At 34.9% G+C, this 13,467-nt stretch overlaps 1 protein-coding gene and 1 pseudogene across 5 annotated transcripts in view; one reads left to right on the forward strand and one right to left on the reverse strand.

The window, feature by feature from the left end:
* The window catches only part of Pcdh9 (protocadherin 9), an 865,561-nt gene that overhangs the window by 321,545 nt on the left and 530,549 nt on the right, over positions 1-13,467 (reverse strand). The gene's annotated exons all lie outside the window — the stretch shown is intronic.
* Positions 2,859-3,614, forward strand: LOC147001926 (high mobility group protein B1 pseudogene; annotated as a pseudogene).

The following is a 13,467-nucleotide window of genomic DNA, read 5'->3' on the forward strand; positions in this document are numbered from 1 at the left end:
CTTCTGCATGCTGTTACTTATTTCATGATTTCACTTATTTGAATCCCAATCATATGACAGTACGAAGTCAGTTCTTTTATGAGTTACATAATTCAAACAAAAATTCTGTTAAGGAAACAATCCCTTCATTTGTTTCTAATATCTAATCATTTTTCCCAGTATCTAGCAGAATGTTGCAACACATAGTAGCTGTCAATAAATGTTGACTGGGTAATAAAGCAGATGACATGAAGTAAACTAGATGGCTTAAATAATCTGTTAGTTTTATTCTTTAAGTAATTAAAATATATAAAAAATATCATTATCGTAGTTTTTACCTGGGATCAAGACTTTAGGGCATCATTATTGAATTTATACACCCTTTGATTGGTCATATGGCTCAGTGAGTAAGAGAAGTTGCTGTTCAATGCAATGCCCGAGTTCAGATCCCCAATATGACTAAAAGAGACTGAAATCTCAGTATTGCAGGATAGAGAAAGGAAGTATACGGCATGACAGGATGAATTGTTGCAGACTTCTCTAGCCACCTTAGTTGAAACCAATAAGCTCTAAATTCAGTGACAGACTAACCTAAGGGCACAATTAGGCAAATAATTGAACATGAGGCACCATACATCTTCCTCTGACCTTCATACACATGCACTAGACTTGCACATGTGCATCAACATGCATGTAGTGCATATGTGTACTACCTACACACATAAACACATATCTGAACAAAAAAGTATATTTATCTTCATTGACTAAACATGATGACATAATTTATATGTCGTATAGAAAATGGTATGAGCTAAATTAAGGTGAAGAGTTATGGAGGACAGAAATTGGAGAAAAATACCTGAAGCCAAAAGTGTATTTTTACCTAACATTCTATACCAGATTGAAGCTAATAAATTCCAAATAGTGTCATAAGGTAGGTCTTTCCCTTATAAGGTAGTAAAAATTGACTCTAAGAGGTTTTGAGTTACGGACTAACATCCATGGAGAAGAATACTGAGAGAAGGTGATTTAAACCCTCAGGGGTAGCTCCATCTACAAGTAGTGTCTTATACTCTGAGAAGCTGGGAAAGGTCTTACTGTCCTTCAAGCCTCTAGACAAAATCAAGCCTGAAGGCACATACATCTCTGATGCCTATCCTGATAGGTATGGAAAAATCAAATCCTGCTGTTTAAGATGCTCACAGTTCGCGCTGTGTTGGAGGAGATGCAGGAAAGCAGCACCCTATTGATTACCAACTCGAATCAGTAAAGTCAATATGTAGGCCAAGTGTCTAAATATTTACATTAATTAATAGCATTCAGTTCAAGAATTTAATTATCCAACAATTACAAAATAGCATTTAATTTGTTGTCTGGATATTATCATACTGCAAAATTAATGGTATCATTCTATTACCATCAATGTAATTTATGACTCATAACAAGGCCTATAATTTTTAGATAATCTGTTCATTTTTATTCCTAAGTATACAAAATTTACATGACTATATTTATTAATATAAAAATTAAATGCTAATTTATAGTTGTCTGATAAATTATAACATGATAGATTTCATCACCCTGCATCCTGATATATAAGGGGTACTAGTGATGCGATAGTTTCAAAATTTATACAGCAATTTTATGTGATTTATAAATCTTAACTTATATCCATAATATATGAATTCCTTAAAACAAAATTCTTCAATAAATTATTAATAACACTGTATTTCATTTAGCTTTTAAAGCACATTTTCTTGAACTCAACTGCTAATTCTCAGTAATTATTTAACAACAATTTACACTGATAGAATTTAGATTTGCAGAAGTAATTTCCACTGTACATCTTGAGAAAGAAAATGACTATAGCAAGAAACCATTAGTAGATTATCAAACATCGAAAATGAATACAAAAGAAACTATGATGTTTATTCTACTATTTACTAGAATTCAACAGCCAGAGAAACCTTCTATGTGTAATTTCTCCATATATGAATATTGAGTGTAAGAACGTGTGAGGGAATATTAGAGGTATCAAAGGGATGCATTCTAATCTAATCTACACGGATTAGAACAGGGAAATCAGTATTTACCTCATCTACTTCAGCACAAATGTTGATATCTGAGCTGAATTTAATTACCCAGCAGAACAAATATTTGTCTCTAATATAATTCAGTTTAATTTCATTAGCATTCATTTGATTTCTCTAAGATACTCTAAACATTACATTAAAAAAACTCAAACAAATTTCCGATTATGAAGACATAAAAACTTAGATTGAGTTTAGATATAAAATGTAAATTTATGTTTTCAAAAGAGTAAGCCTAAGTAACATTAAACATTATTATGCCTTCTAATAACTCCATCAAGTATATTTAGCTTTAAATCAGCCTTGATAACATTCTAATTTAACTCTTTCATGATTTATATGTCTTGTTGGTATTTCAGTCTTATTTTGCAGGCTTTGGTAGGATTATTCCAGGAAGCTAGATAGGGATATATAAGAGAATAAAGTTAAACTCCTGCTTCAGAGAATTTATCTGTAATAATATATCTCCTTAAAAGGAGTTTTAAGGAAGCAAATAGTGCTTTTTACTTTTGTAGTTTGTGTACTGCTTTCCACGTACTAAAGAATAAAACTCCATTAAATTCTGAGGACACAGAAGACTGTGAGTTGTGTCGTTATTTCTGGCTTGGTGTGTGTCCATGAAACCGATTGCTCTAAAACTGTAGACATCACTATTATGAAATTTTAATAATATTTTAAATAATATAATGAATGCAATTGTATCTCTCAAACATATATATAGAAAAGACTTTGCCGACATTGAGCTCCATAGAGACAGCGCTGGGGCAAGCGCGAGCCGGACAGGCACTGGGCGACTCTGTGCCTCGCGGAGGAAAATCAACTAAACATGGGCAAAGGAGATCCTAAGAAGCCAAGAGGCAAAATGTCCTCATATGCATTCTTTGTGCAAACTTGCCGGAAGGAGCACAAGAAGAAGCACTCGGATGCTTCTGTCAACTTCTCAGAGTTCTCCAAGAAGTGCTCAGAGTGGTGGAAGACCATGTCTGCTAAAGAAAAGGGGACATTTGAAGATATGGCAAAGGCTGACAAGGCTCGTTATGAAAGAGAAATGAAAACCTACATCCCCCCCAAAGGGGAGACCAAAAAGAAGTTCAAGGACCCCAATGCACCCAAGAGGCCTCCTTCGGCCTTCTTCTTGTTCTGTTCTGAGTACCGCCCCAAAATCAAAGGCGAGCATCCTGGCTTATCCATTGGTGATGTTGCAAAGAAACTAGGAGAGATGTGGAACAACACTGCAGCAGATGACAAGCAGCCCTATGAGAAGAAAGCTGCCAAGCTGAAGGAGAAGTACGAGAAGGATATTGCTGCCTACAGAGCTAAAGGAAAACCTGATGCAGCAAAAAAGGGGGTGGTCAAGGCTGAAAAGAGCAAGAAAAAGAAGGAAGAGAAAGATGATGAGGAGGATGAAGAAGATGAGGAAGAGGAAGAAGAGGAAGACGAAGATGAGGAAGAAGATGATGATGATGAATAAGTTGGTTCTAGCGCAGTTTTTTTTTTCTTGTCTATAAAGCATTTAACCCCCCTGTACACAACTCACTCCTTTTAAAGAAAAAATTGAAATGTAAGGCTGTGTAAGATTTGTTTTTAAAAAAAAAAAAAAAGAAAAGAAAAGACTTTGCCACGGATTGTACTGATGACTCTTGAAATTAAGTAAAAAGATAACCTGACATATATCTTTTTACTTAATTCTATATGTATGGATGTTTTATCTGAAAATATGTTTGAGCATCATATATATATATATATATATATATACATATATATATACATATACATACATACAGATAGATAGATAGATAGATAGATAGATGATAGATAGATAGATAGATAGATAGATAGATAGATAGATAGATAGATAGATAGATAGATAGATGCAGTACCTAGACAAGAAGGCATACTTGGAACTGGAGTTATAGATAGTTTTGGGTTTTCTAGATAAATGCTAGGAATAGAAATTGTACCTCTGTTTTTGGTTGTGAGTCTAGCCTTTAACGTCAAGAAGAATGAACACCAAAGTATGGACACTTTGCCCCTTCTTAGAATTGGGAACAAAACACCCATGGAAGGAGTTACAGAGACAAAATTTGGAGCTGAGACAAAAGGATGGACCATCTAAGACGGCCATAATCAGCTTCCAAATGCTAACACCATTCCTTCCATACACTAGCAAGATTTTGCTGAAAGAACCCAGATATAGCTGCCTCTTGTGAGACTATGCCAGGGTTTAGCAAACACAGAAATGGATGCTCACAGTCAGCTATTGGATGGATCACAGGGCCCCCAATGGAGGATCTAGAAAATTATCCAAGGAGCTAGGGGGGATCTGCAACCCTATAGGTAGAACAACAATATGAACTAACCAGTACCCCCCAGAGCTCATGTCTCAAGCTGCATATGTATCAGAAGACTGCCAGGGCCAGGAAGTGGGAGTGGGTGGGTGGGGGAGTGGATGGGAGACTTTTGGGATAGCATTGGAAATGTAAATTAAATAAATAAATAAATAAATAAATAAATAAATAAATAAATAAAAGAAAGGGTAGTATATCCAGTATTTATATCTTGTTGAAATAGATATATGGATATAACATGGGTCAATATGCAAAAAGTTCTCAAAATAGTGTCACATACAAAAAAAAAAGAAAGGAAAGAAAGAAAGGAAAGAAAGAAAGAAAGAAAGAAAGAAAGAAAGAAAGAAAGAAAGAAAGAAAGAAGAAAGAAAGAAAGAAAGAAAGAAAGAAAGAAAGAAAGAAAGAAAGAAAGAAAGAAAGAAAGAAAGAAAGAAAGAAAGAAAGAAATTAGACCTCTGGAAGAACAGTCAGTGTTTTAGCCACTGAGTTCTCTATCCAAGATCTGGATCAAAAACTTCTGTCTTCCAACCTCAAGATCTGCACCAAAAACCTATTGTTTTCCTGGCTCAAGATCTGGATCACAGATTCGACCTCCATTTCTGGATTGTAGTTTGTTTCAGATATAGTCAAGTTGTCAACTGACAATAGCCATCATAATGGTCATCATGGAGTCTACTATGTCTCCGGAAAGGGTAGAATTAAACCCCTCTATAAGTGACCTAATAGACCAAATACCTTAGTTTTACATCTTTCTTCAGAGTGGTAAAAACGACTGAGAATACCCACATTTTATTTTAGCTTTGGCAACAAAATAATTTTCCTCTTATTCAAGGTATCTTATGTATACTTTCATATTTATGGACATAGGTACTTAATTTCCTTTTTGTAATATATGTCACATTTAGACTGCTGGTCAAAATCTTACAACTACAGTAAAAAATTTAAATACAGCAGAATCATGCCAATTACTCCCCACCACTACCAACACACATATGTAAGAAATACATCTAAACAATTTCAAACTTTAGAAATAAGTGCTTCGTTTTAGCTTCAAAGTTTTTCAAGGGGCAGCTGTCACTGTCACTGTCACTGTGCGCTACTTATTTCATACATTGCATCTTAATCTTTACATCATGAAGACTTACTGCTTTAACATCTCCAACCTCATGATGGGTTGTATGGCGTGCCAAACGAACTTTCACCCTAGCACAATAATTTTGAAGAATAATGTTTAACAATATATTTAGTATTTAAACATAATTCATTGACTAATATATCTACTACTGAACCATTAATATTACTTCTGTTCAAAAGAAACACATTGTGTGTTTATAATAATGAAATTCCATTAAAATGTATCAATTGTATGCATATAGGATTTATTATTCACTTATTTATTTATATGACAGTGCCGTATGAAACACCATGCCCATGTCTGTCAGAGGACTGCTTGAAAGATTCTTTGTAACTCATCTCAACAGGGAGCTTTGTCTGCAAGAACTTTTATCCACTGAGCCATCCCCTGAAGTTCTGTTCAATAGGATGAGTCTTACATTTTGCTTTTAATCAGTATCAGAATCAATGAGCTACTTAAGTAACTACAAATATTTTAACAGCAAGTTAACTGTGTTCAACAGTCATTGTCACAATTCATAAGTAACAACAGTGAAGCTTGTGAAAAAGTTATTATGTGCCAAAGAACAAGTGAGACGTAATTGGTTAGGGGAGAATCTGCACAGAAGTCGTCTGTTGATCCGCATACCATTTTGTGCTTGAGTATATGTAGCTGACTTGCATTCTGGAACTGTTCAGTACCCCCCCTTTTTTTTTTTAATTCTCAGACCATATTGTTTTCAAAGTGCCAGAGTCATGAAAGTATACACCTTCAATTTTCAGAAATATTCTTTTCTATAAAATTACCATTGCAGTGAGCAAACTAACTTTTCAGATATTTAGTGTCCTTTATGCTATCTATAAGGCTTTGACATATACTCACATGTCAATATTCATTCATTTTCAAACCACTTGATTGCGTGTGTGGATTAAAAGTTCTTATAGATCAAACTCCTAAGATATACATAGTGATACAGGCATGCCATGAAGGTTAATGGATTGCATCCAAATAAAAAAAATCATTAAAGGGTAGCAGCCATTAGAGTACCTGTCATCTTAACTGCCTTATAAAGCAATATATAAAAATGAAAGGCAAACACAATGTCCAGACAGCAATTTTAACATAATAGAATTCTTATAAATGCTTCCTAATCAATGCAAAATTCATCTTAAGTACTTTGAAAAGAGAAGAAATGCTTGTCCGTGTTAACTCGTGAAATGCGATCTGCCAATAGTGTTGAAATTTATTTTTAAGATTATATAATATATAAGATTACATTTGCAGTATAGCATAACAAATTAAATATAAAGGGATAGAAATGGATCTAAAAGCAGGCAGTCTTCACATGGAGATGTTAATTCTGTTTTTAATATTTCACTATAGTGATAATTCCATTTTCTATTAGTTGTTTATTTGTGTGTATGTTTGCACATGCAATTGCAGTGTGTCGAGGTCAGAAGCTAAGTTTTTTTTTTGAGAATTATTTTTTTTATTAGGTATTTTCCTCATTTACATTTCCAATGCTATCCAAGAAGTCCCCAATACACCCCCCCTACTCCCCTACCCACCCACTCCCACTTTTTGGCCCTGGCGTTCCCCTGTACTGGGGCATATAAAGTTTGCAAGTCCAATGGGCCTCTCTTTCCAGTGATGGCCGACTAGGCCATCTTTTGATACATATGCAGCTAGAGAAGCTAAGTTTTAGGAATCATTTTACTCCACAACTACACAGATTCTTGGCATTGAATGCAAGTCCAACAGGATAGAGGATTCTTGTAAGATAAGAATCACCTGGCCCTTGATGTTGTTAAAATACTACTTTATTTCTTAATTTTTGTTTAAAAATAATTTCAATTCTATGAAAACTTAGAAAAATGTATCTTCTTTTTAGTGTGAATCTATAGTCAGAGAGAGTCATGGAGTATTCATAATGCAATTAGTGAAGGTGATTTTAGAAACAAAGCATGTAAGTCTCATATCCAATATTCTACAAATAGAAAGCTTTTCAAGCAGGTACTGATGTAAAGTTCATGAAACAAAATTGAGTCAAACAAACCAATAACTCATTACAGAAAGTACTTATTCTTTAAGATACATACATATATTTATATGTGTAAATATGTATTGAGCTCATTTTATAGAGTTAGAAGATCCATTTCAGAATGACAACCTATGGCTGGGCCTTTAATCCCAGCACTTGGGAAGCAGAAGCAGGCAGATTTCTGAGTTTGAGGCTAGCCTGGTCTACAGAGTGAGTTCCAGAATGAGTACCTATGGTTTTGCAGAACAATTGATTCCCACCAACCCTTATTTTGGACTAATAACACTTTCAGATACGTCCTATACTTGTAATAATGAATTTAAGTATAAAACAAAAGACTATTAATCACCAGAGTCAAACAACACACCATACTTCATGATGATTCTTACTTTAGTTAGAACATAAAGGAAAAATAATTTGTTTATGAACATAGTAAAATACATTATTACAGTGAATCAGTATTAGAAAATGAGAGATATATGATTATAATTCCCACTTAGGGTTTTATAGAGGTTTGGTGCTGGTATTAGCCTGATACATAGTCATATAATATAAAAATTACCATAAGTATTATTACAGTAAGATGTTCAAATACATAGGTTTTATAGGATCTACATACACATACATTTTGTGAGCTTTATAGTAAGGTCATAGTTTCAACCAAAAATAAATGCATCATGAATGTGGGATTGATGATGGCTAAGGAGTTAAGAACCTGACTACTCTTGCAGATGTCTTAGGTTGATTTCCCGAACTCACATGGTGGTTCACACTAACCTATAATTCCAATTCTGAGCATCTTTCTGACCTTGGTGAGATCCTGCCTACATATGGTACACATACAGAATCTCATGCACACATACACACACACACACACAAACACACACACTTATCGATTATGTATATATTTTAAAATTATCCATTTAAAACAAATGGAGCAGTCTCCCTGTCTGACTCACAACTAAGTGATTCACATCCTAGAACATTTAAAACAGTTTGTAAACTATTATTTAGTCTGTCCAGTAGAGTATACAGGAGAACACGGTATTCTTCTTGTCTGTGTTCATGTGGTTCTATGCATACACAGAGGATGCTGTGTGAGCCAACATGATGTGAGCCTTATTCTCAGACCCTTTCACTAATGACCCCATCCCAAAAATCTATGTTACTTTGCTATTACAACTTAATCTGAAAATGTTCTCACATTAGTAGACATAGGATAACAATGTATGAATGTAATTCAAAATGTATCATGCTGAAAATTTCTGCTGATTTTTATTTATATGATAGTAGTTATCTATAGATATACAAGAAAAAACACTAAAGTTTTGTGTTCAGGTTACTAACATAAAACTAAAATTCATAAAATAGAATTCCAAGAACTCAAAATCCAGACACACACACACACAAAAAAGACCTTAGTGCAGTTTCAAAATTTGGTTGGATGAATGCAGTCTCAAACTGAAACTCAAATATTCAGGAAGGTATGCATCTCATTTAACCCACCCAGCATGAGCACTCAGACATGGGATGTTCACAATTAACCTTGAGGGTCAGTTGCCACCTCCTAGCATTTTCTCAATTGTAGCTTGTAAGCACTACTCATAATCTGGAAAACAAGTTTATCTTAACCATTTTTAGATATAATCTATTTGTGGTTCCAGTAATTGTACAAATGGGTCATATTACTTGTTATGCCATGACACAATTACTTAAATTATTATGTGAGCCAGATGGAATTGAATACTTGACAAATCTGGCCCCAGTTGAATTTAGAACAATGTAATAACATATGCATTTATATATGCATACATATGCAAGCAGAAGCAAAGGATGTAGTAATGGGCTTTACAAAGCTTTTAGGCTAAATATTACTATATCCTATGAACTCAATGTAACCTTCTCAGATGTGTTTTATTCTTTTGTTCAAAATTATTATTGCATTTCCCTGAAAGATGAATAAGAGAAAAGATTTAGATTAGAATTAAAGTATCTGATACTTTCATTTTTATATGAATACAGCAATGTTAATGTTACAGTAATTTAATTTGAAAACCAAATCCCTAACAGATTATTTAAATATGTTATCTTGGAATATAGAGATGTAATTACCTTCAGCAATATAATTCGTGTAGATTTCTTTCCAATGTTGAAAAGAACAATTTCTGTAATTTTTATATGCAAATGCTTTTGAAAATTAGCTCACCTGATACATGGCAAAGTCGCAAATGCATCTAATTAAATGATCTTTTGAAAATTCTACTTAACTAAAGGCAGATGATTCATGGGGTAAAACATCAAATGAAATTGCCTTTTCTTTTTTATATCTTTATATTACAATAGAATTCTGTTAACGTAGTTAGGGCTTATAATTTTCCATTTGATATTTCTTTTTGCTAGATATAATCTATGCATTTCTGAGATTCACACAGTATTTGGTAAACATTCAAGAGGATCAACTATGTCCAGCAGTCTTTTTCAGCATTTGTGACACATTGTCATCAATGACCATTTTAGTTTAATCTGCATCATCTTTACAAAAGCAACAAAACCCTTCACGGATATTTAGCTGCTGATTCAGTGTTTTCTCACTTTGTAATTAATGAGCATTCTATTTATTGGTAATTTGGAAAGTTTCTTTTCACTGAGGAGAGACAGAGATTAATGAGATCTTGCCAGTTGAGAATGAAGTCAATCCATCAACTAATTTTACTGCCTTTATAGGTACAGCACAGTTAATATCTAGATGACCGGATGTGTTTTATATGGGTTAGCATTCACTTGTTTTAGAATGCTTTTAGGGGTATTTATGTATTTGTATGTTCGTGTGCTTATTTGTAATACATGAGTTCAAGTACTCCCTAAGGCTCAAAAGTATCCCAGTTCCCAGGAATTGGAGATACAGGCAGGTGTCAGCTGCCCAATCTGGGACCTGGTCTGGTAGAAGAGTAGCATGCACTCAGTTGCTGAGTCATCTCTCAGGCTAAAGTTCCCCACACTTTAAGAACATCACATGTATCCCTTTACTCAAAATTAGTCCTTTCTGAATATTTTCTACATCCTTGTCTTCATCCATGCGTTACTGGTTTAAAATAAAATGAAGCTGAGTAGATCTGCATCTTTGACCTGGGAAGACCCATGAGAAATGGCAAAACCCTCCTCGGTACTGTTGCAAATGTTTCCTATGTTCTCATTATGTGTTTTTAAGAAGAATGATCAGTTTGTGCCAGAACTAGCCACTAGACCATACCCCTCGTAGTGAGTCCACCCTGAAACTGAAACACCCCTCTACAGGCACTTCATACCAAGAGAAACTTCTTCTCATGTGCTTCAAGAAACAAGCCCTAGTTTTTGTGTATAGTTGGTACTGCTCTTTTAGAGCAAGTATAGACCATACAATTTTGTTTTTCTGTATGTGTGTCCATGTGTCTGTCCTTTCTTCATCCCTCCCCCAAGGTTCCCCACCACAGCCAGATTTCCATGTCCATACCCTGAAGGATAAAATACAATAGTTTCTAAATTTTGAGATAACGGTTTAGTTGTTTACTACATGCACTTTAATAACACCAATAGGTCAGCTGAAATATTTAATTAAAAACGTGTGTCATTTTTAAATAAAATAGTTGGAGATACTTAACTCATTTGAAACACTACTCTAGGAAAAGAAATATGTGTTCCAAAAATACTTTAAATAAAGCTCATGATATGCCTTTAGTTTCTGATTACAACCAACATCCAGAAATGAAGTTATTCATACTCTGTTGCAAACAGAAATCCACATCCCTAGAAACCATTGCGGGTTCTATTCAGTTGTATCTGTATTCTGTTTCTGTTCTCCCAACATCATCTGCTGCTTTTGCATCACAAATGTAAAGCAGATGTCCCCAGCTTCTGAATCCAAACTGTCCCAAAACACCCTGGATAAGTGTGCAACAAATGTCACCTATCACAGGATGCTGCTTCTGCGCATTATTCTGAGCGCTCAGATTTCTGGATAGCGTACGCCAAGCATGAATTCTAATTTTTAGTTTTCATTCTAAACAGATACATGATAATTTTTTGGAAAGTATTTGTTTAGAACAATGGAGGTGCTTCCTTCAGCAGTGAAAATTTAATTTTATCTAATCCAGCTTTTCATTCATACAAACTTAATAAGGTAAATCCCTGTTTAAAATGCTCTGTGTTTGTTTTTTAGTGGGGGAGGGGGGATGCTTCAAAATGCCTCCAGTGGCTTACAGAGCTTCCTTCCACCTACTTCTGTGCTGCTTGGAATCGCATACCATCTTTGGCACAGGGAATCTTCCTCTCCATTGGACTCCGTGTGCTTTGTGTATAGGTTACACTGCTATTGAGCAAGGATTTCTGTCTGGCTACTCTTGTTGGAGCTCTGTTCTCCCTCATCTTTGGCTATCTGCCTCCTGTTTCTCTTTAAGCATCCTCTCATATCCTTTTGCACTGGTATGCCTTTTGCACTGGTATGTCTGTAATACAGACTCTTCTGAGGCTTCTTGATGTCTACATTGTTCATATATATATATATATATATATATATATATATATATGTGTGTGTGTGTGTGTGTGTGTGTGTGTGTGTGTGTGTGTGTATTATCTGTATTTTCTCTGTTTATCCTTATCTATCATCTATAATCTATAGATGGATAAATGGATAGATAGATAGATAGATAGATAGATAGATAGATAGATAATAGAGAAAGAAAGAGAAAGGAAGGGAAAAAAAGGAGAGAAACACACACATTCACACACATAAAAAGACAAATTGAGAGAGAGTAACAGAGAGACAGAGAAAGAGAGGCATAGATTGTCAAATTGTTTCAGTCTTCGCACATTTTTCTCTCTCTAGATTGGTCTAAAAGTTTGAATCTGCCCAAAGGCTTTGTTCAAAAAGAGCATGCTCCATTCTGATTGTTGTGTTTTCTCCTGGCAATTGCGCACATTACAGAGAGTTAACAAAACATTAATTTGTATGGAAATATTTTAAAGTCAGAATGTATTATAATTTTAGATTTTCATATTGTATATTTACCATAGTAATAATCTTATTCATGTTGGTTTCCAAATGAAATGTTTTATGTGTTCCCAACTGGAATTAATTTTCTTTATCTAATTACTTTCAAAGCCAAATCATTTGAAGCTTTGAATGTAATTGGTGGCACTGGGATCTATTCTGTTTCCATGGGCAGTTTGAAAAAGAACTATGTCTGGTCATACATCTCAGGTGCAGGGGAATTCATGGTCTTCCATGAACAGCTGCAGAGAGAATGAATGGCATCACCACCCTATTTCTTGCTTTCTCAGGCTTTTATTAGTCCACAGAGTGGTTAGCAACAAATGGTAAAGGTTTGCCCGGAACACTTTATAGTTCCTCTAGGGAGTATTGCCTGGTTATATCTACTTGCAGTGACAGTTGTCATTTAAATACATTGTTACAGCCTGTTATGACACAGAAGGTGGGTGGCTCATAAAGACACAATCAAGGAAGCTTCCACAGTGACAGCAAGGCTAAAAGACAATTCCACTTTTCTGTTGCCTGTTGTGTATTTCTCTCCCCTTTTACCTAGCAGCCACTTACAAACTTCTGCCTAACACTAGCTTAGCCCGGACACACTGTGAATTTACATGGTTTAGCTGAAGAAGTTCTGCTTGTCAACATTCATTAGCTGTTGCCCTCAGTGGAGCCATCTAATACCACACTGGCTTCAAAAACAAACAGGCATCAGTTACAGGGAAAAAAAAAACTTGAGAGAATTTTTCAGGTGTTCCCCGTGCACGTCCTCCACACTAAGCACATGGCATAGGGATCACACTATCTCGTTTTGCTCCTGTGTCACCTGTCTGCTCCAGTCCAGTGGCTGTTCCCTGGGCTTATCTGGAGAG

This window comes from Mus caroli, unplaced genomic scaffold (assembly GCF_978045245.1).
Source record: "Mus caroli unplaced genomic scaffold, Mus_caroli_1 scaffold_12, whole genome shotgun sequence".
Taxonomy (NCBI): Eukaryota; Metazoa; Chordata; class Mammalia; order Rodentia; family Muridae; genus Mus; species Mus caroli.